This window comes from Arvicanthis niloticus, chromosome 8 (genome assembly GCF_011762505.2).
Source record: "Arvicanthis niloticus isolate mArvNil1 chromosome 8, mArvNil1.pat.X, whole genome shotgun sequence".
Taxonomy (NCBI): domain Eukaryota; kingdom Metazoa; phylum Chordata; class Mammalia; order Rodentia; family Muridae; genus Arvicanthis; species Arvicanthis niloticus.
Window position 1 is genome coordinate 25399424 of NC_047665.1, and position 19699 is coordinate 25419122.

Consider the following 19699-nt stretch of genomic DNA (forward strand, 5'->3'; position numbering starts at 1 on the left):
CCAGCTTTACCAGAGGGCTGAGGAGCGCAAAGCAGTGCAGTGCAAAGGGATTTACTACTGCTTTGCAGGTTTCTAGAGGAAGGCCGGTTAGCTGTAGAGGATCAGAATGATTTGGGGGGGTTATTATCAGCGAAAAACCATAAATCTGGCCTTGCCCTGCTGAGCACAGGTGAGGAAGACCTTTTCTCCTTGTGGAAAGAGACAGAAGCCAGCAGCTCCAAAACCAGGATGGAGAAAGGAAGTCAGGAGATAGGCTCAGGTAACAACACTGAGACCCAAAGCAGGGCCACAGTACCTGGTGTCCTGACCAACTGGCAGCTGTCTCCATACTACATGTGCCCAAGAGTTTTCCTACTGATAACACAGGCTTAGCTGCCAACATTATAAACACCAAGCACCTAAAAGAGCTTCCAAGACCAAAGGGAAATGAACCCAGGCCTTCCAAGTAGAGGTCTAACGAGAACCCAGTTGCCTGCTACCCAGCAGCACCTTCCATACACCTCTCAAAGGTGGCTCACCTTCACAGCTATGGAGCCAGAGAATGTGACTCAGCTTTTCACCAAGACTTCCTTGTGTGTGCATCAGTGCAGTGGCTCAGGGCAATTAACATCCTAAGTACTCAGCTTAGTGCATCCTGTACCAGATGCCCTGGGATGTGTTCTCTGCTTTGGGTCATGGCGGCCACCAAAGCACCAATGCTCAAACCTCCTTCTCCCTTTGTAAGGATGTTGCCAAGTCCCCCGGAAGGACAGACTGTCACTACTCTGCTCAAATCTTAGGGTTCCTATGACAAGATGAAAAGGTCAACTTCTGCTCTACCTGACCTGGACTCTAAGTACCCCGTCAATCCTGTTATCTTCTGGTACATCGTCTTCAACAGCAAATTATACCCTGGACTTCCAAACCGACCAGTCCTCTCCTGCTGGGACCTCAGCCCCTGCTTGTGTTTTTTCCCCAGAAGTGCAGACCCAGCCCAGTGAGCCTCTCTGAACCCTGGCCTTCCCATGGGAACTTGGCTTGGGGTCTATAAGCATTGTGGGTTCCTTTCACAACATAAACTCCCTTGAGGAAAAAAAAAAAAAAAAAAAAAAAAAAACACACCCTGTTTCCTCTGCCAAAACCTAAACCAAATGCCCTAAACTCTACAGCTGCTCAATTAAGGCTATTTTCCACTGAAGGTGGAGGCAATCAAATCGTATACTCGATGCTCTCACTTATCAAGACACATGAATTAAGTAGTAGAATGCTTCAGGTACCAAGGTGTGGAAATTACCCACCATCCACGGCAAAAATGACAAAATGCCTGGAGGTGCAATTCATCAAAAGAGGGCACACCTAACATCCTAGCATCTGTGAGACTCCCAGTTCCATACCTAGAATCAAAATCACAAAAAAACACCAGAAAAAGTAAGAGAGAGGAAAGAAAGAAAAAGATTATCCCTAACGAGATGAAAAATGAGCCATAGAACTTCCTGGAAAACTACCGTTAGCTGTATGATGTTCGAAATATAAACGGCTCCAAGCCTGTTTCCTTCCTTTAAAAGAAAGACAAAGGAGCTGGAGCAATGGCTCAGCAGTTAAGAGCTGAATGGTCTTACGTACCTATGTGCCAGCCCACAGTACTCTCCAGAATATCCAGTACCCTCTTCTGACTTTCATGTGTACCAAGCATGCACATACAATACAAACACACATGAAGGCAAAACAGTCGTACACATAAGACAGACCTAAGAGCAATACTTCTGCTAAAGGCAGAGAAAAGCAGCTACATCCTGCTAAATGCTGATGAACATTACATAATGGGTCATAAAATGGCACCTCTTCCCACTGGTCACATACACAAAAGGAAGCCATGAGCTGAACTTTCAGATGCCTCCCAATATCCTGGTTCCCCAAAAATCCTGACTCAGCTCAGGAGGACCCCACTTCCTCTTGCACACTTGTAGTTCCAATGTTAAAGACAAAACTAAGCAACGTGGAAAATCAGGAAGTCTACCAACCAGTTTTAAGCGAGTAACTTGAAGGTCTCTGTGCTGTCTGGCTCACCAATTATAAGGGGCCTACATACATTCTCCCCAACCCTCTGAGCCGGTTGGCTTCTTTAGTCTGTGAGTATAGGCTTTGAAATGTAAAGGCAGGCCTATAAAAAAAATTAATATTTCCTCCCCAGAGGACAGAGGACTCGGGAAACTTCAGAGTCCAAGGGAACACTTTGTCTACAATAATTATTAAACCACTAATTGTCTGTGGAGCCTCCTATCTGGCTACTTTCACACCCACCACAACACTTTAAAGCCCTGAGCATGGTCCCCTTCCCTGGCTACCACATCTACACACAGAAGAGGAGGAGCAGGATCTGGGACATCTGAGGGGCAGCACCCTTAGGTGGACGAGGGCAACTGTTACATAGAAGAACAGAGCTGACACCTCTACAGATACAGCATCTGTTTTATGAACAGATTGTTTCCACCAGAGATGTTAAGCCCCTGAAGATGTCAACCGCTGTTATCGAGACTGTGAAGTATCTTCTGTTCACTCATCCCTGGAGTGCATTCAATCCATGAGGACAGACAGACCAAGAGACACAAAGAATAAACGGTCCACACTGGACTCCTGGGATCTACCTCCTTTGCTGGGAATCAACTCCAGAGCCTTGTGCAGATCAGACAAATGCCTGAATACTGAGCCCCAGCTCCAGTCCAATCCTTGCTACACCTTTGAGTGGAGGAAAAATGAGTCTCTATCCTTCTAAAGACTTCAGTTCTCTAATGAACTTAAAAAGTGCCAATCAGCAGAATACAATAAAGGAAGTTTAAACAGTGTCTGATTAAATTCTATTTGCTGCAAACAAATTCTCCCACCTTTCAGTGATCTTTCTTCTTTAAAAAAACAAAACAAAACAACAACAATAACAACAAGAACACCCATCCACCTTTGTAGTGCTAAGGATCAAACCCAGGGCAAATAGTCTACTAATGAACCATATACCCAGACCCCTCAGTTATTACTTAACAGTATTTGGAAAGGTAGTCCACAGCTCTGAAATGGAAATTCTTCTACAAAAGAAAGAAAGTATTCTATTCGAGAAGATACCAAGCTAAGCATGGTTTTATATACCTGAATCCTTAGTACTCAGAGGCAGAGACAGAAGGCTTACTATAAGGTCCATACTAGTTTGGTACATAGTGTGCTGCAGGCCAGCCAGGTTATATAAAAGAAGACACTACATTTTGAGTGTGCACTGCACTTTGCTGAATCTGGTGTCATCTCTCTCGCATGCTTTTCCTCTAGGGTTAACAGCATTCTCCCCAAGCACTGGCTGCTCCCACCAGGACTTTACTTGAAAGCAAAGCCTATGGCAGCCTGTAAAACCAGACAACATTTCTCACATCGCCAGTCTAGAGAACACATACAAACCCTAGCTTCCATCTCCTTCACCACTGTCTTATTTTGTCCCCAAGTCAGCTTCCCATTTTCCTGCTTCATTGTATGCATGGCCTTTTTAGCTGAGAAATGCATCTTCTTTTTCCTTCCCCACATCCTTCTCCACGTGGTAGGGCCTCCATGGCTGAGGCCGCACTTCCTCTTTCCCAGTCACTGCTCACTTGCACCTCTGCAGTGTGGCCTTGCTGGTTTGCCAGGTGTTGTGGAAACTTACTTCAGGGACCAAATGCATATCCTTGCCTCCCCAGTGCCTGGTACCTGGACTAGGTGTCAAGGCAGGGTGACCAACACAGGCACTCAATCCACAGTTGAGAAATAAAGAGCACAAATTTCTCCTAACCTAATATTCTTCTCACTTGACCTGCACTGAAATCATCCAAGTGCCATGAGCAAAATCAGAGATTATAATAACAGAACCTGCAGGCCAGTGATAACCGGTCCCATACGCACATAAAACTTAAATTCTGTTTCTAGTTTCCAAACAATCCCCCCTTCACTGATGCAGAAAGCAAAGCTTATAGCAATTCAGGCCCAGTTCTACAACTTGCCCAGGGCCCCTGAAGAAAGCAAAGCACTATGATGAACTCCACCACCAAAATGACTGTCCTCCTGCTTATGAAACAAAACAGCTCCACAAGGTACCTCATACCTCTGATCCCAAAGCTTGGAGGCTAAGGCTGAAGGACCAAGAGTCCCAGGTCAACCTTGAACGAGAGTTCAAAATGAAAGAACAACAACAAAAATCAACAAAGAAACGGAAGCTTTCTCAGCTGATCTAGGCAAATATGAAGACAGAGTGTTAGATCAATTCAGTTGTCATACATGACACTACAGACCACTGAGCTGAGGGTCACCGAAACAGCAGCTGAGAGCAAATTCTTTCCATATGTTAAAGAAAGTAACAAGTGGCTATGGAGCTGGGCATGGTGGCCCATGGCTTTAATTCTACTCTTAGTCTTCAATCCCAGCACCCAGGAAGACACAGGAGGATCTCTGAATTCAAGGCCAGCCTCATCTATAAGGCGGAGCTCCAGGAAAGCCAGAACTACACAGAAAAACCCATGACTCAAAACCCAAAACAAACAAACAAACAAACCAAGTTTACAACAAACAAACAAACAGACTCACTTGGAGAGCATGTCGTCTCTACTCTGGTCAAAAGTGGCCACCATACAAAACAAGTCTTAACTTTGAAGCAGAACTCAGGAGTTACCAATGATATTGACATGGGTATCCATGAGAGAGGTTAAGAGACCATCCTACCAGCTGGCAGACAGAAGGCCAACCTCTTTCCTCCTGCTATCTACAGTACCACCTATGCTCTGAGGTCACCTCCTGCACAGTGAGGCGACCTGGTGAAAATTTCCTTTGTCCATGGGTTTTGCTTAATCCTGCCCTCCAACTCCAGGTCTTTCCTACAGTCGTGGACCCTATGTTTTGTTTTAGTGTCTCCCTACACCACCCTCTTTCTAGGAGCATCCTAGAAGACAGCTGCTTTCCTGTATGGGCCCGTTGTGCACTGAGAGTCTCCAGTCACTCCTTCCTTCTGACCATCGTAGAGGGCCGGATGGTCTAACTCACTACATCTATGAGGTAGTAGGTCTAACTCCCTACTCCAGGCAGAACGAGCTGTTTCGTGGGGTGAGAAGTTTCCAGAAGTCAGAAACCCTGTCACAACCTACTTCTTGTCTGTCAGTCCCCCTACTGAGCATCACTTCTGTCTGAAGAAAACTTTCAAGGAGTACTTGTTTGGTGAATCACGAGTCAATGATACCTTTATGGTAAGGCAGTTTAGCACTGTGGTAGCCAAGGCTCTGGTATCCAAACATCACTGAATCTACCGAGTGCTGCCTCTCTGGGTCCCAAATTCTTTATCTGAATCATGGGGATAACAACCTCGCTGGGTCAAAGAACTGTAAAGCATGAACAAAATGTGTCAAGACCATGGGACAATGGTAAATCTTATGTTCTCAATACAGATTAGCTATGACTGATGCTCCTACCATCGTGCCTACAGTTATTTTCACACAGCAGACTACCACCACCAAAAGGGTGGTGAAGGTAAAGTGTAATCAATTTAGGTTGTGGCAGAGTGGGGTTTACATGGGTTTAGTAGAGCAAGAACAGAGGAGAAACGGGGCTTTTTTTTTTTTTTTTTTTTTTTTTTTTTTCATTTATGCTGTGTCTGGTTCAAAGCACATGCAGGCAAGCAAACCTTGCCAGCAATTTCCTCCGCTAAAGGTGGCCCAGAACTCAAACTCGGTTTGCTGAACTTCTCCAAACCTACTCTATCTAGACAGATTTATTAATGGTGTGAATAACCATGTAGTAGTTTCTCCTGTTTGAGAACAGACTCCTAGTTGGCTGCAGTGGTGAAGGTACAGGTGTTATCCTAGAACTCTGAAGACCAAGAGGAACAGACCATCCTATGCTATCTATAGAGAACTCCCCACCCACCTCAAACCCTCAAAAAGAGACTGGTTTTCCTGTATTCAATCTTTTGCAGAGAAACCAGAAACTCTACAGCAGCTATCAGACTTCCTGAGACAAGCCTACACAAACAGCCCTTCCAGAACAAGGGCCAAGTGAATCCTAGCTGTTTAAAATTACATTTTACTTACGTATTGTGTGTGGGGGTATGTGTAGGTGTCTGGGTGTGCCACGGGTTATATGTGTGAAGGCCAGAGGACAACTTACAGGAATCAGTCCCCTCCTGCCACCCTGTTTCTCAAACCCAGGCCGTCACGTTTCTCAGCCCGCATCTTTATCCACTGAGCCATCCTGTCATCCCTCTCCCCGCTGTTTTTGGATATCGTAATTCAACCAGTGCTAATCTCTGCCTTCCCAGCATACATATAACATTCCCTCCTCTTCTTGGGTATAAGATGATATGGTCATGTGATCACAAACCAGCTCCCCTCCACTGCAGAGCATAGTGACAGTCACAACGCACATGCTACCATTACTCACCCACAGCTGCACCAAACGTCACTTCAAAAAAAGAAAGAAAAAAGGGTGTACCGGTTGTCTGTTCACGTTATTTATTAATCCTTTCCAATGCTTTGATTTACTACTGCAAAGAAAATCCCTTAAGTTAAAAGCTAACTGGGGCATCTCAAAACTCATGGTTTTATATAGTGAACTTAGTTACGACTTATTTTGAAAACTCCGAAAATACTGTTTTGCCAACTTTCATTGAAAATGGTAATGAAGTATCGTGTCTTTAGAAGATAAAATGAGATCTGAAATTTCTGCCAGGTATGATGGTACACCTTTAATATCACTGTTCTGGAGGCATAGGCGAGAAAATCTGAGTTCAAGGACATAGTGAGATTCTGTCTCCAAAAAAAGTTAAGATCTAAAAAACAATTTGCCTAAATTATATAAAGCCATCAGAGAAAACTACATGCCATCCCCAATGTTTGAAACCAACTATGAAGCATATTCTAAGGTATGTTTTGGAAAATCAAGGATGAATTAACATTGAAGCTGGGCCTACCTTACTGAACCGTCGTACCATGTGTATCTTAAGTGAGCTTGTGTATAAATTCTAAAATAAATCTGCTTTTTTTTTTTTTTTTTTTTTTTTTTTTCTCCTCAAGACAGGGTTTCTCTGTATAGCCCTGGCTGTCCTGGAACTCACTATGTAGACCAGGCTGACCTTAGAAATCCGCCTGCCTCTGCCTCCCAAGTGCTGGGATTAAAGGCGCGAGCCACCACTGCCCGGCAATAAATCTGCTTTTGACTCACTGGAAATTAAGGTAACAAGGGCTAGAGATGTGGCCTGGTGGCAGAGGGCTTGCCTGGTGTGAACATTCTCCAGCACTCCAAAACCAAGAATCAAGAGAGTTCCCCCTTCTTACTGTCACACACATGTACTGTATATCACTTTTCTGAGAAAAAAAGGAGAAGTCTTTCTGTTGCATATACTTTTTTTAAAGGCAAGAGTTCACTATGTAGCCCAGGCTAGACTGCAATTAATTCTCTTTGTAGACTAGAATGTCCTTGAATTTAGAGATCTGCATGCTTCTGCATTCAAAATACTTGGCTTAAGGGCATGCACCACCACACCTGCCAGGAGAGCAAGTACTCAAGTACCACATCCAGTCAAGATAACAGTGGCTCAGGGTTCACAAAAGGACAGAGATAGCCTTGGGATGTATCATGAGGAACTTCTGAACAAAGCTTGCTGGAATTCTTAAGAATTCACCTCATTATTTTATCAGTCTCAAGAGCTTTTCCACAGAAAATCTAGGCAACAGACGCCCTAAAGAGTAGGGTTGGGAAATGTACCTCAGATATGCTAGTGCCCCCAAGTTTGTTAAAGGACATCAAAATAGGGGGCTATGGGTAGATGGTCCAAAAGTGGGTTCATATGTTTGTCACCAAAACTTGGATCCTGAATGAACTACTGACAATTGAAGATATCCATCACAGGGCAACTATCTGGTGAACAACATTTACAACCAGCTTAGATGACAAATCCACACAGAGGCTAGGTCATAGTGGAGTGTAGGACTCTCCTAGGCTACTTAAACATTTTTCACAAAGTACTTTAAGTATCTAAATTTTCCCGTTTTAAATTTCAAAATTTATTAATTTAAATCCAGTTTTAATTTTTTTTTTTTCATTCCTGCTAAGCATCTCCTAAGCTACTGTTTGTTCTGAGAAAAGGCAGTATGGAGCCCAGGCTGGCCTTGCCGTTACGTGTGGCAGGAAGATGACCTTGAACTCTTGTTTTTTCCTTGCCTCCATCTCTCAAACGTTCGAGCTAGGATTATAGGCTTTGGCTAGAAGAGGATCTTTGGTTTCCACCTCCTCTGTGTTCAGTTCTTAATCAAATACAGGTATGAGGAAAAGTGGGTTTAGTTGTGACGGGATTTATGGACCAGTAATGTAAAAACATACAGAATCCCAAGCAAGAGATGGAAAACCACGTACTCCCTAATGTGGGACCAGAGCTGCTTAGGGCGTGTTAGGAGTGTCCTAAGGATGTTCAGGTTCCACCAATCAAGACTGACAGCATCTGGGTGGTCGTGGCGCCTGTCTTTAATCCCAACACTCAGGAGTCAGAGGCAAAGATCAAGGCCAGCCAGCTCTCTACAAAGCTAGAACAACCGGGGCTACACAGATACACTCTTGTCCTGAAGAACCAAGACTGGTAATGGTGAAAAAGCATCACCCTTGGGGCTTTGTGGGCTTACCTGGGGTGAGTATATCGGTAGCCTCAGAGACAAGCACGAACCAAATCTGAAGCACATGAGCATTCTCTGAGAGGCCATCTTACGGGTGGGCCCAACTCAGGTACCTAAGGGGTGGCTATGTAGCCCAGTGAGGCAGATACGCCCTCCCCCGGGAAGTGCGAGTCCGTAGGAAATGGCCACTTGCTTCTCAGCCCTGGAACCCCATGGAACTTTCTGGGAGTCAGATTGCAGCGCTTCCCTTCGTGGCAAGAGCACAGGGGACACGCCTGCGTGCCAACCTCCAGTGTGTACCAGCTCAGCGGAAAACACTCTGTCTGGTTCCAAAAAGATTGCTGTCAGCTAGGGAGAAAAGTTAACAAGAGTAAAACTCAAAGACTGGGCGGTGGGTGGCCTGTCCACCATCAGAGTGTGTACCAGACAGACAACCACTCCACCTGAACAAGTTCCTGCTCCCTTGTGGAATTCTGAGGTTAAATCTTTGTCTTTGGCTCCCGAAAAATCTAAGGGAGAGCTCAGGATACACATAGCAGACACACAAGTTTACTGTCAAGAAAAATATTGATGCAACCATCTAAGACAGAGAAGACATCTCGTGACTGAGGGCATCATGTGACCCAAAGCATCTCGCGGTCGAGAGCATCACATGACAGGGGCATCACGTGACCAGGAGCCCTTCTGGTTCCAGTGATTGGAAAACCAAGTCTTGAAAGGAACTCGGATTTGAGCAATCCAGAGAGTGTTAGCTTGGATCTTACCTGAATCTTCATCCCTTGAGCCTTTTGCTCATAAACGAAGCAAAGTATCACTAAAATAAGTGAAAACCCACCAGCTCTTTCAGTATTGTATAAAGGCAGTGGTGGCGCACGCCTTTAATCCCAGCACTTGGGAGGCAGAGGCAGGCGGATTTCTGAGTTCGAGGCCAGCCTGGTCTACAGAGTCAATTCCAGGACAGCCAGGGCTACACAGAGAAACCCTGTCTCGAAAAACCAAAAAAAAAAAAAAAAAAAAAAAAAAAAAACAACAACAACAACAACAAAAACAAAAGGGGGCGGGCCTGATGAGATGACTTACTTGCCAACAAGCCAAACAACCTGGGTTCTATCCTAGGGATCCACATCATGAAGAGAGAATTGATTCCCGTGTTGTCCTTCACACATGTGTTGTAGCATTAAGGCCCATGCTCAAAAATAAATGTTAACTTAAAACAACAATAATAGTCTATGTGTCCATTTCATCTGAATACTGTTCAAAAGCCCAGACCATGGACAACAAATTGTTCCTGTTCCCTTTATAATGAGGAAATTAGAGAGGAGGCAGAAGAGGAGAGGAGAGAAGAAAGCCATTTGGTTGCTCCCCACTAAGAGCCTACTTAACTGGTCCCTCTCATTAGACTTTCCATGTTTCATCTCTGTCAGACACATACTTTTTAACCAAATAAACATTACAGGTGAAGAAAAAAAATTAAAAAAAAAAAAAGGAAAAAAAATAAGGAAAAGGTGAATTAATTTTTAAAACAAAATCTCACTCCTAAGTTTTACTTGGCCCCACATTCCAGTCTCAAAAAATTAGAAAAGCCAGTGACAAAAGACACCGAAGTCTCAAGGTCTCTGGAACCCTCCTACCTTTTATGTCACATCAAGTCCACCAATCTCCCCATTTCTGCATCCATAGGAATAAAGTTGTCAGAAACTACCTTTCGACCTGCTCTTGCAGGCACAAGATGAAGCCTGTCTAGTGAAGATCTCTCCTCCAAGTAAGTGGGTGTGGCCTTCAAAATGCCACACCCAGGCCTGGTTTTTGCAGCTTGCTCTAAGGTACCTCAGGCAAGATGCTCTAGCCTTGCCTACCTGCAACTTGTATCATGCAGTCCTTGAATTCTTGTTTTGTTTTTTCCCTTCCTAGAGACAGTTCCTCTTCCAACCCCAGGGTCTTTAAGAAAGTTGTTCTCCAAAGGACTCTCTTTCTGTGGTCTTTCAGGAACTTGCACAAATGTCAATTCCATAGGATGGTTTTTCCTGACCTGTCACCCAGAATCCTCCACTGATGCACATCCCTCTGTCATCTTAACTTATACCACAAACATCAATGATGTGTTGCCAGACATGTATGTGGTGTGTCCGCTATAAGGTATAAGGCTATAAGGTATCTTTCTCTCCCACAATAAAGCCTGGATGAGTACCCCTGTCTTCACATAGGACATAAATATTTATGTATGTTAAGAAAATATCAAGACAAATACCATGGGATTTGTAAAAGTGATGGAAAGTGACCTGTTTTCCAAAGAGACTGAATTGACACTGCATTCCCTGATACAGTATTTAATTTTATTGTTGTTAAGACAGATTTCTATGTAGACCAGGCTGGCCCACCATGCCCAGCTCGATGCAGTCTTTAAAGGGGGATATGAAGCCTCAACATAGCTCCTAAACACTGTTCAATGAAATCTGGTTTGTGTAGACAGAAATTAAGGGGTGACGGTATATGTATACCTTAATGGTACAACATTTGCCAAGCATCTACAAGGCACTGCATTCATCACCAACAATGCACTCCATTCATAAGTATCCAATTCAGAGACGTGTAAACTGAGCATCCTTTAAATTCTACTTGGAATTCAGGTGTGGTGCTCCATGTCTGAGACTCCAGCACTCAGCATTAAGCAGAAGAACTGAAAACTCAGGGCCAGCCTGTGCTACAAAGTGAAAATCCTGCCTTGTGCCTCAAAAAAGAAAAAAAAGAAAAAGAAAAAATTACATAGTAATATGTATGTAAATATGTATGCATGCAAGCATACACGTTTCAGGGTAAGGCTATAACTCAGAGGCAGAGGCTCTTGCTTAGCATGGGCAATGCCCTAAATTCAATACCCAGCACTACATACAAAGGTAAGTTATACTAGATTTCAAACTTCAAGTGCTTAGTCAAATACACAGATTTAATTAACCACTCTATGGGAACCACTTGGAGATGTTCACCAAACACTTCTATAAAAATCATTCTCCATGCAATGAAATGTCTTATAAAAGAGAAAATGCTTTTTCAAAATTTTGCTTTCATTACTGGAGAGACAGCTTGGCAGGTAAAGAACACTGGCTGCTCTTACAGGGGATCCAGGTTCAATTCCCAGCACCCACCCATGTGGTGGCTCACAACTGTCTGTAGCTCCGGTTCCAGGGGATCTGACACTCTCATATAGACAAACATGCAGACAAAACACCAGTGCACACTAAATAAGAATTAATTAATCATTTAAAAAAAAAATTTTTTTTAACTCTCTAATCCCAGCACTCCTAGGCAAAAGCAGGATTTGAGTTCGAAGCCAACCTGGGCTACACAGAAAATTCCAGGACAGCCAGGGATGTGGAGAGAGATCCTATCTCAAAAAATAAAAAATTTACTTTCTACATCAGAAGGGAACTAAGTTAAAATAGCACAGCTGACTGCATCCACCAGATCTGCTTGACCTACAGCAGGCGGGGAAGCGTTTACTAATGACTAAAAGTGTATGTACATCACTGAAGGACAAAATAATATCCTTGCATACATTTGGCAATATTAAAATATTTTTTGGTTGTTTCTTTGACACAGGGTCTCATATAGCCCAGACTGACCCTGAACACCCTACAGAGAATAACCCTGAATCCATCTCCCAAATTCTAGGATAACTGGGATAAGTAAGTTACTATGTCTGAGGTAATCAAGACTTCAGACTTCATCCCATAAAGAATGCTGTAAATTGCTGTTCTTTAATGTTTGGGTTTTTAGTGATGCTCTCACTCTCCTGTGTGTGTGTGTGTGTGTGTGTGTGTGTGTGTGTGTGTGAGAGAGAGAGAGAGAGAGAGAGAGAGAGAGAGAGAGAGAGAGAGAAAGAGATTATTTAGCATATTTAGAAAGGAACCCTATATGCATGGTTTTATATTGTGGCTTGTTTTTTCTTGAAACAGGGTATCAAACACACTCCAAGCTTGCCACAAACTAGCTAGGGAGCTGAGGATGACCTTGAACTTTTGATCCTCCTGTCTCCAGTTTCTGAGTTCTTGGTATGCAATTCAGGGCTTCTGAGTGGAAGCTAAGCAAGTGTGCTACACACTGAGCCCTCATGCTGTCTTCTGACCACCCCCCTCCCCCTCCAACTCCAGAACATCTACTGCTAAACAGATGTGCCTATCTTTTAAAGACGGTTCAGACTGGGGTGGTTTTGATATTCAGAAGCTTCTTGTTTCATAGCAGTTTCAGACAGCATAAAGGATAGCCCCCTGAAACAGTGACAGGTCATTACTATGACCTATAACTAATATCTACCAAGCATGTGTACACACACACACACACACACACACAAATAAAGGGGGAATGAAGGACAGGCCATATCCTCTATGTTTCTGGTTTAGTGTTTTGTTTTAAGTCCAAGAAGTAATGGGGGGGAAAGATGTTGAATTATACACAGACCAACACTCCTATTAACTCATACCACTAATGAAGCAAAACTCTAACTAAGCAGAGAAAATGGGCCCACTCCTCGGAGCTCTGAAATGATATGGTCTTTGATCTGGGTGCCCATCTCTCCTATTTAATGTAAACTTTAAACCAAGAGCCATGAAAAGTGCTATAATTAGCAAAGCCCCCGGTGTGACCGTTTTTTTTTTTTTAGAGCAACCAAGCATTCACAAAGTCTTTTTTTTTTTTTTTTTTCCCCTTTACTGAGACAACTTTTATTTTAGGATTTTGGAAATCCAAGTCTCCCTGACCAATGTGCACCTAGAACCAAACCATGGTGTGAAAGGAGTGCAGAGAAAAATACACACACACACACATAAACACACACACATACAAACGTGTGTGTCTGTTTCCTTCACTGAATCTGCAGCACTGTTTAGGCCTCAGCTCCAAATTACGTATGGCTCTTCTCCAAAAACTTTTGGGTTTTGTATCAGAACTCAGCACACGCTAAGACATGAGCACCAACTAAGCCATCATCCAGCTAGGTGCTAGGACCAGGGGGCTGGGGGGGGGGGCGGCTTTGACACGGGAAAACACCAGGGGAAGAGAAACTACTCTGTAAGGAGGTCCTAACATTTCCCAAAAGACAGGGCTTGGGAAAAAATAATTAAGGAAGGATTTTAGCTGGAGAAGGGCTGGAGACACAGCAGGAAGAACAACCCAGGTGAAAGCAGAGAGAAATTTCTCAGAAGGGCGGTGGTGAAGGGGGCCTGGCAAGAGCTGAGGCTACAGAACACAAGGAGAAGCAACTGATGGAGGAAGGTCCTGTGGGCCATGTCCCCACACTTGGATTTCTTTTCCTATAGACTGTTTTGAAGCATGCAAGACAATCCACACCACTTTGTGGACAGGGCAGGGTGAACTGCAGAAGGGAGGAACTGGTCACAGGAAATTAACTTAAGAGGCATTTGCAACACCCTCGAGGGATTCTGCCCAATGTTGGGCCAGCCACGGAAGACAGTGGGGTTCCTGGTCTGGCTGCCTGAGGACACCCTATCCTTCTGATCCCTTTCTAGAAGGGAGGGAGATGGCTTTCATTTTTACAAGTACCTGCAGGGCGAGGTGACTGAAGATCCCAGCACTGGCAAAGCTGTAAAAGGAAAGAACTGGGAGTTGCCAGTTCATAGGTGAGAGAGGAGGGCAGGAAAACACCCTGAGCGCTGGATGCAACAGCACTCATCCCCGGGCAAGGTGTTTGCTAAGCTGTGACACTACTGAGTGCCCTTAGCTCAACTGGTCCACTGGTGTGAGAGATAAAAGCTATGGTCCAGAGGCACACAACACGACTGGAAGCCCAGAGCATCACAGTCCTCCCTGTTCTGGAACACTGCCTCCTTTCTCTCCCAGGACTCTGGGCCTTGTCTCCTGTCTGAGTGAGACACACAGAGCAGTGGCAGAGAAAACAAGGGTACGGCTTGTAGCAAGTGATATTTGTGTCTCCTGACACTTCTAGACACTTCCATCTGGGGTCCCATACAAACAACCACTTCCTCTCTTCCCCCCATCCCTGTGTGTAGCCTCCTTGTTCCCTCCCTATCCTATCTTGCCATGGGATAGCCCACCCTCCTCTCAAGAGAAGACATCTGAGCCAAAGACTCGGCTCAGAAAAACTGCCCTTGAATAAAAGATAAATGATTATGTAAGAATTTTACAAAAATTTGAGAAACAAAATGGAGACAGACTATGGGTGCCCAAAAGCATCAAGCAAGTAAAGGCTAGTTCAAACACTTAAAAAAAAAGAAAAAAAAAAAAAAAGCTATGTACTCCACATAACTTGCAAAATGAGGGAAACCTGTCAGAAAGACGGCTGAAAACGTGGTGGTGAAGTTGAGCCATCTACAAGGGCAGCTTCCTGTCAGTGAATCAAGGGTATTTTAGAAGCAGATGACTCCCGGGACTGACTTACTAACAGGGTTTTCAAACCTATTTAACAGCACACAACCATTGCTCCACCCTCAAACTGTCTGTGATACTTTGAACCTGCCAACTGAGCTCCCTTACAGGCGTGTAATAAAGAGCTTACCTGCTGCTGTATGGAATTTCTCCACACAAAATACATTCAATAGACTATACCACCACCACCACCCACCCCACTCCCTTGGTAGTACTAGTGACCTAATCAATCAAGGGCTTTGGATATACTCAACAGGTTAGATTTGAGTCCCAAGCCCAACTACTGGAAAGTAGCTATTTTTCTACCTTGGCACCTGGATTTCTGAGGCTGAATGGATAATCAAGTCTCCATTGCACAGGGTTGGGGGGAGGCTGCCCTGAGCATTATAGGAGCTGTATTGGCATCTCGTCTCTATTACTTAAAGGCTAACAACCATCCCTTTGAAGAGTAAGGGCTAAGGTTGGCTCCAGTCTTTCTCCTAAAGCCCATCCCCAAAGTGAACCCCATTAAGAAGAATCTGCTTGCCATGTCTGCTCTCCACACTGGGAGCAAAAGATGCAATCCCCACTCCACCCCCATTGAGAGAAACTTGTAGGTAAATTCAGCCAAAGGTAAAGGAAATCTGGAGTGGATACCCACAATGCTTCCTGAACTCAAAATATACCACGCTCTTCCATTTATAGATTTTGACTTTCTGGAACATTAATTTTATCCTTCCCAACAATGCTGTGAGGTAGAAAAGGTGTGGATAACCACCTTCAGCAGCGGCAGCAGCGCAGCCAATGGGGTTTGTGTTTGTTTAATTCCCCCACGCCTTCAAATTCAAGCAGAGAAGTACTTCCAAAAGGGTCTGGCCTTATTTTAAAACACCACCACAGAAGGAGAAACCCACAGTATACATTAAATGCTAAGTCCTCAAAGCCAAGCTGCCTCCAACTGGCAGCTGTTTTCAGTGCTGGCCCTGAGTTGGGAATGGACCTAGCTGTAAATCCGTGTTGTTCTGAGTGTAAACTTAAGAACTTTTGCTAACTGTCTTCACAATAGGAGACTGACACTTAGCCTAAAAAGCTAAAGGGGAAGGGGGTGTAAAAGTAACTCAACTGCCAGCCTATCAAACGCTTTTGTAACAATCCTTCCCCAGTCTTGAAAAAGGGGGGTAAAAGGATGAAATACCAAGCAAGCTCAGGGGAAAAACAAATAGAGCATTTAAAAGCTTTATCTAATTACCCCCACGGAGACTTTTTTCTCTTCAGTCTGGCTGTCTGACAAAACCAGTGGGGGATTTCATTCTCCTTCTCCACCCGGTGAGTTGGTAAGTTCCTCCGCCTCAAGGAGCCCTCAGGTGAATCGCCACAGAAGCAGCCAGAGCCTGGGCCCCCGGCCTTCACAGAGGTTTTCAAATTCTCTCAGCATTAGTTGCCTGAATCACACAGAACAAACAGTCTCCGCCCTCCCACTGCTTTGTCTAAAGCACCTATTCACATTCAGTCACCTTTACTGATGGGCAGACAGACGGTTAACCTGCAGCCTGCAGGCTCATTGAACCAGGGATGCTAGATCACAACTCCCTGGACCCCTTCCTCCCCCCTCTCCCCTTAAGCTGCCAAGAGCAGGGAGAAATCTCCAGGCATGCTCAGCTGCCCTTCAGACCATGTTGGGCACCCAAGGGACGTGACAAGAGAGACCTTGAGAAAAGCTGGGCTGACGACACAGCCCAACGAGACTAACTGCTAACTAGGAAAAGCTCCTCCCAGTCTTCCTCATTCTTCTACCTCTGCAGTAAAGAAAACACCAGCAGCCAGGTTTCCCTTCCTTGGTCAGCTTGCCATGTGGGAGTAGGGGAAGTTAAAAGTAAATGATGCATTTCAGAAAGCACATCTTATACTTCCCTCCGGGTTCAGATGGTACATCTTTTACCTCGGGTCTATCCCCCACCCCTGGGCATGGAAACTGTTCTCTGACCCCTGCATGCATTTGAAACAGACACTTGACTGTTTCTACCCTCGAAGCACAAACCTAAATCTAAAAAATTGAGAGGAAAAAAAGACAGAGAGAAAACCTGTCTATCAATCTCTTAATTATATTTGAATATAAAAAATATGACTCAACAAGGCCTGCTTGATAGGTCAGGAAAACACACATAACCTTGAGGCAGGGAAGCTGCTGGCTTTGCAGCAGGCCTGCCACTCAACAGAAGTGATGGTTTCCAGCCACCAGTTCAGCCCAACTTGCATCTTTCATCTCTATGAAAGACTTCAAAAATCTTGAAACATAACCCACAAGCTACAATACTTTTGCCTTCTAACATCTGTTCAGTCCTTCCAAATATATTCTAAACCTACAGTACTCATTTAAAAAAAAAAAAAAAAAAAAAAAAAAAAAAAAGGGTTATCTATGAGCTGAGTTGAACAGACAGAGCCAGAGAAGTAGGGTAAGATGGACCAGGAACAGTCACATCCACAATCTAATCTAGGAGGAAAGAAAGCTATTGTCCTCTCATCAGGCGGGACTCTATTGTAGTTACTATTGATACTATATTGCACTTCTATCTTTTGAATGCAAATATGTTTAATAAAATACGGTGGTAAAAAACATCACTGTAGATTATGTAGAATTTCCAAAACAAACATAAAATTCCATTATTAATGCAAAATCAAGTGAAGTTATACAAGAATAACAAGAGGGAAGTTCAACCTCTTAACAGACAAGAAAGTCATCTCAGACAAGCTGCCATTTGACACCACAGCCCGGAGTCAAGAGAATACTGAGAATACTGAAGTTCAATTAAAGACACTTACAAAAGAAAGATTATTTGAATATAATAACAAAAACAAAAAGCCAACTTTAACATCCTACCTTCCTAGATCAAAGAACATGGAAGATTCAGAAATTAATTAAACCTAGTAAATAATGTAAAACAGGGAAGGACTCCCTTTCAAAAAAGCTTCAGTTAATTTTAGCATCCTTCTGTTTAGCTGCTTAGCAACCCTTATCCTATGACCTTCTAAGCACCACCTACTTTTCAGAAGGATAATGAATAGAAACATCAAAAGGACTCACTTCTAACTGCCTCTAGAGAGCCTGTTTAACCAATTTTTTGTAAAAAGTTTATATTAACTATGCCATGCAAAACCCTAAGAGGATAGATTTTTTTTTTTCAATTTCATTAAGCAGGAAATTTACTTAGCTGAAGCTGTTAAGTGATGTTAGCAAGTGAGCACACAATAGCAAGAAAGACTTCAAAACTGACCTAGGAAGTGAACCAATACAGCAGCAGTTCAAAACAGAAAAGTGAAAAAACAAATACTACTACAACAACAACAACAAAACAACCCAGAAGTTTGTGAACAGCTGCTAGCTAGTGCCTGACTCAGGGGCAGAGAAGCAATAAACAGCTGTTGATCAGATGAGGACTAACACACTTCATCTTCACTTCCCTCCTCCCTACCTGTACTGGATACAAATAAGCAATCTCAGATGGTTCTGCCCTAAGAAATCTAAAATAAAGGCCCCTTCCATCAAAAGGTCACTTGCTCGATGATGTAAATGGTTAGGAATGGATGCACCACCTGTACCAGCTGAGTCAGACAAATGCTTCCCATCACGTCCACGCTAAGGGTTATACTGTCTGAGTTTCTGATGAGAAATAAAGCGGTATCCAGGGAAACGGCTGAGAATAATATTCTATGTACCACTGAGCATCAGCAGCATTTCTTAGTGAGAAAAGCATCCCTTAAAAACAAAAACATGCTGAAAAGACAACCAGCTTACCTTTAAAACACTTTGTAAGACTGAGTGCAAGCAAATTAACCCCAAAACGGAATTAATTAAATCAAAGTACTCCTGTCACCCTTTCTTCTGTAAAAATTTGGGAAGTCTTTTTTTTTTTTTCACACATTAAAAACTTGATTAGAGCCATTCAAATGTTTAATTCAGTGTAACCAGATACATCAAAGCAAGACATAGCAGTAGATACCCCAACGGGCAGAGGTAAAAACAAAACAAACAAAAAAGCAACTGGAAACCTCTAAAACGAGTCCACCCTTGCACATGTTTGAAGAGTATACTGAACTCTTTCTGCAAAAACCCTTATGGACTCTTTAAGGGCGTACAGAATTTTCTTAGGAGTTTTAACCAAGACTTTAGCCTTCAACGCAGACTTCCGGGTTAAATTACAAACTATACCTGCCTGCTCAAAAAAGCATCAAACCTAGAGGATGCTAAAAGACAGCAACACATTCTTTTCGTGGCTGTTCTCATTTCTCCACCTTCCCCTCCAATTATCTATTGCACAACAACTCGCACGCAGACACAGACCACCATATTATCTGAAAAAGTAATCTCACAACCAAGGGATGCACAAGGAAGAAACAAGTCAGCCTTTGCGGAATCATTTGCAAGAATACTTTGCCAACTTCCAACATCTTTATTCAACAAACTTTCCTCCCATAGGCTTTAACAAAGATATGCTTAGCTCTAAACTCTAAAACAAGACCGAGTGTTGAGTAGTCTAATGATGGAAACCTGAGGGTTAGGTTTTCGACACCCCAACAAAGGTTGATTTTTATTCACCCCTGTATCGGTCTCCACCACCACCACTACCAGCATCCCCCAAAGAAGAAAATCTCCTCCGAAATGCCCCGAATGTGTGCTGCTGCTG

The 19699-nt window shown here is 43.6% G+C and overlaps 1 protein-coding gene across 7 annotated transcripts in view; it reads right to left on the reverse strand.

The window, feature by feature from the left end:
• Rreb1 (ras responsive element binding protein 1) overlaps window positions 1–19699 on the reverse strand; it is a 180473-nt gene that overhangs the window by 105310 nt on the left and 55464 nt on the right. The gene's annotated exons all lie outside the window — the stretch shown is intronic.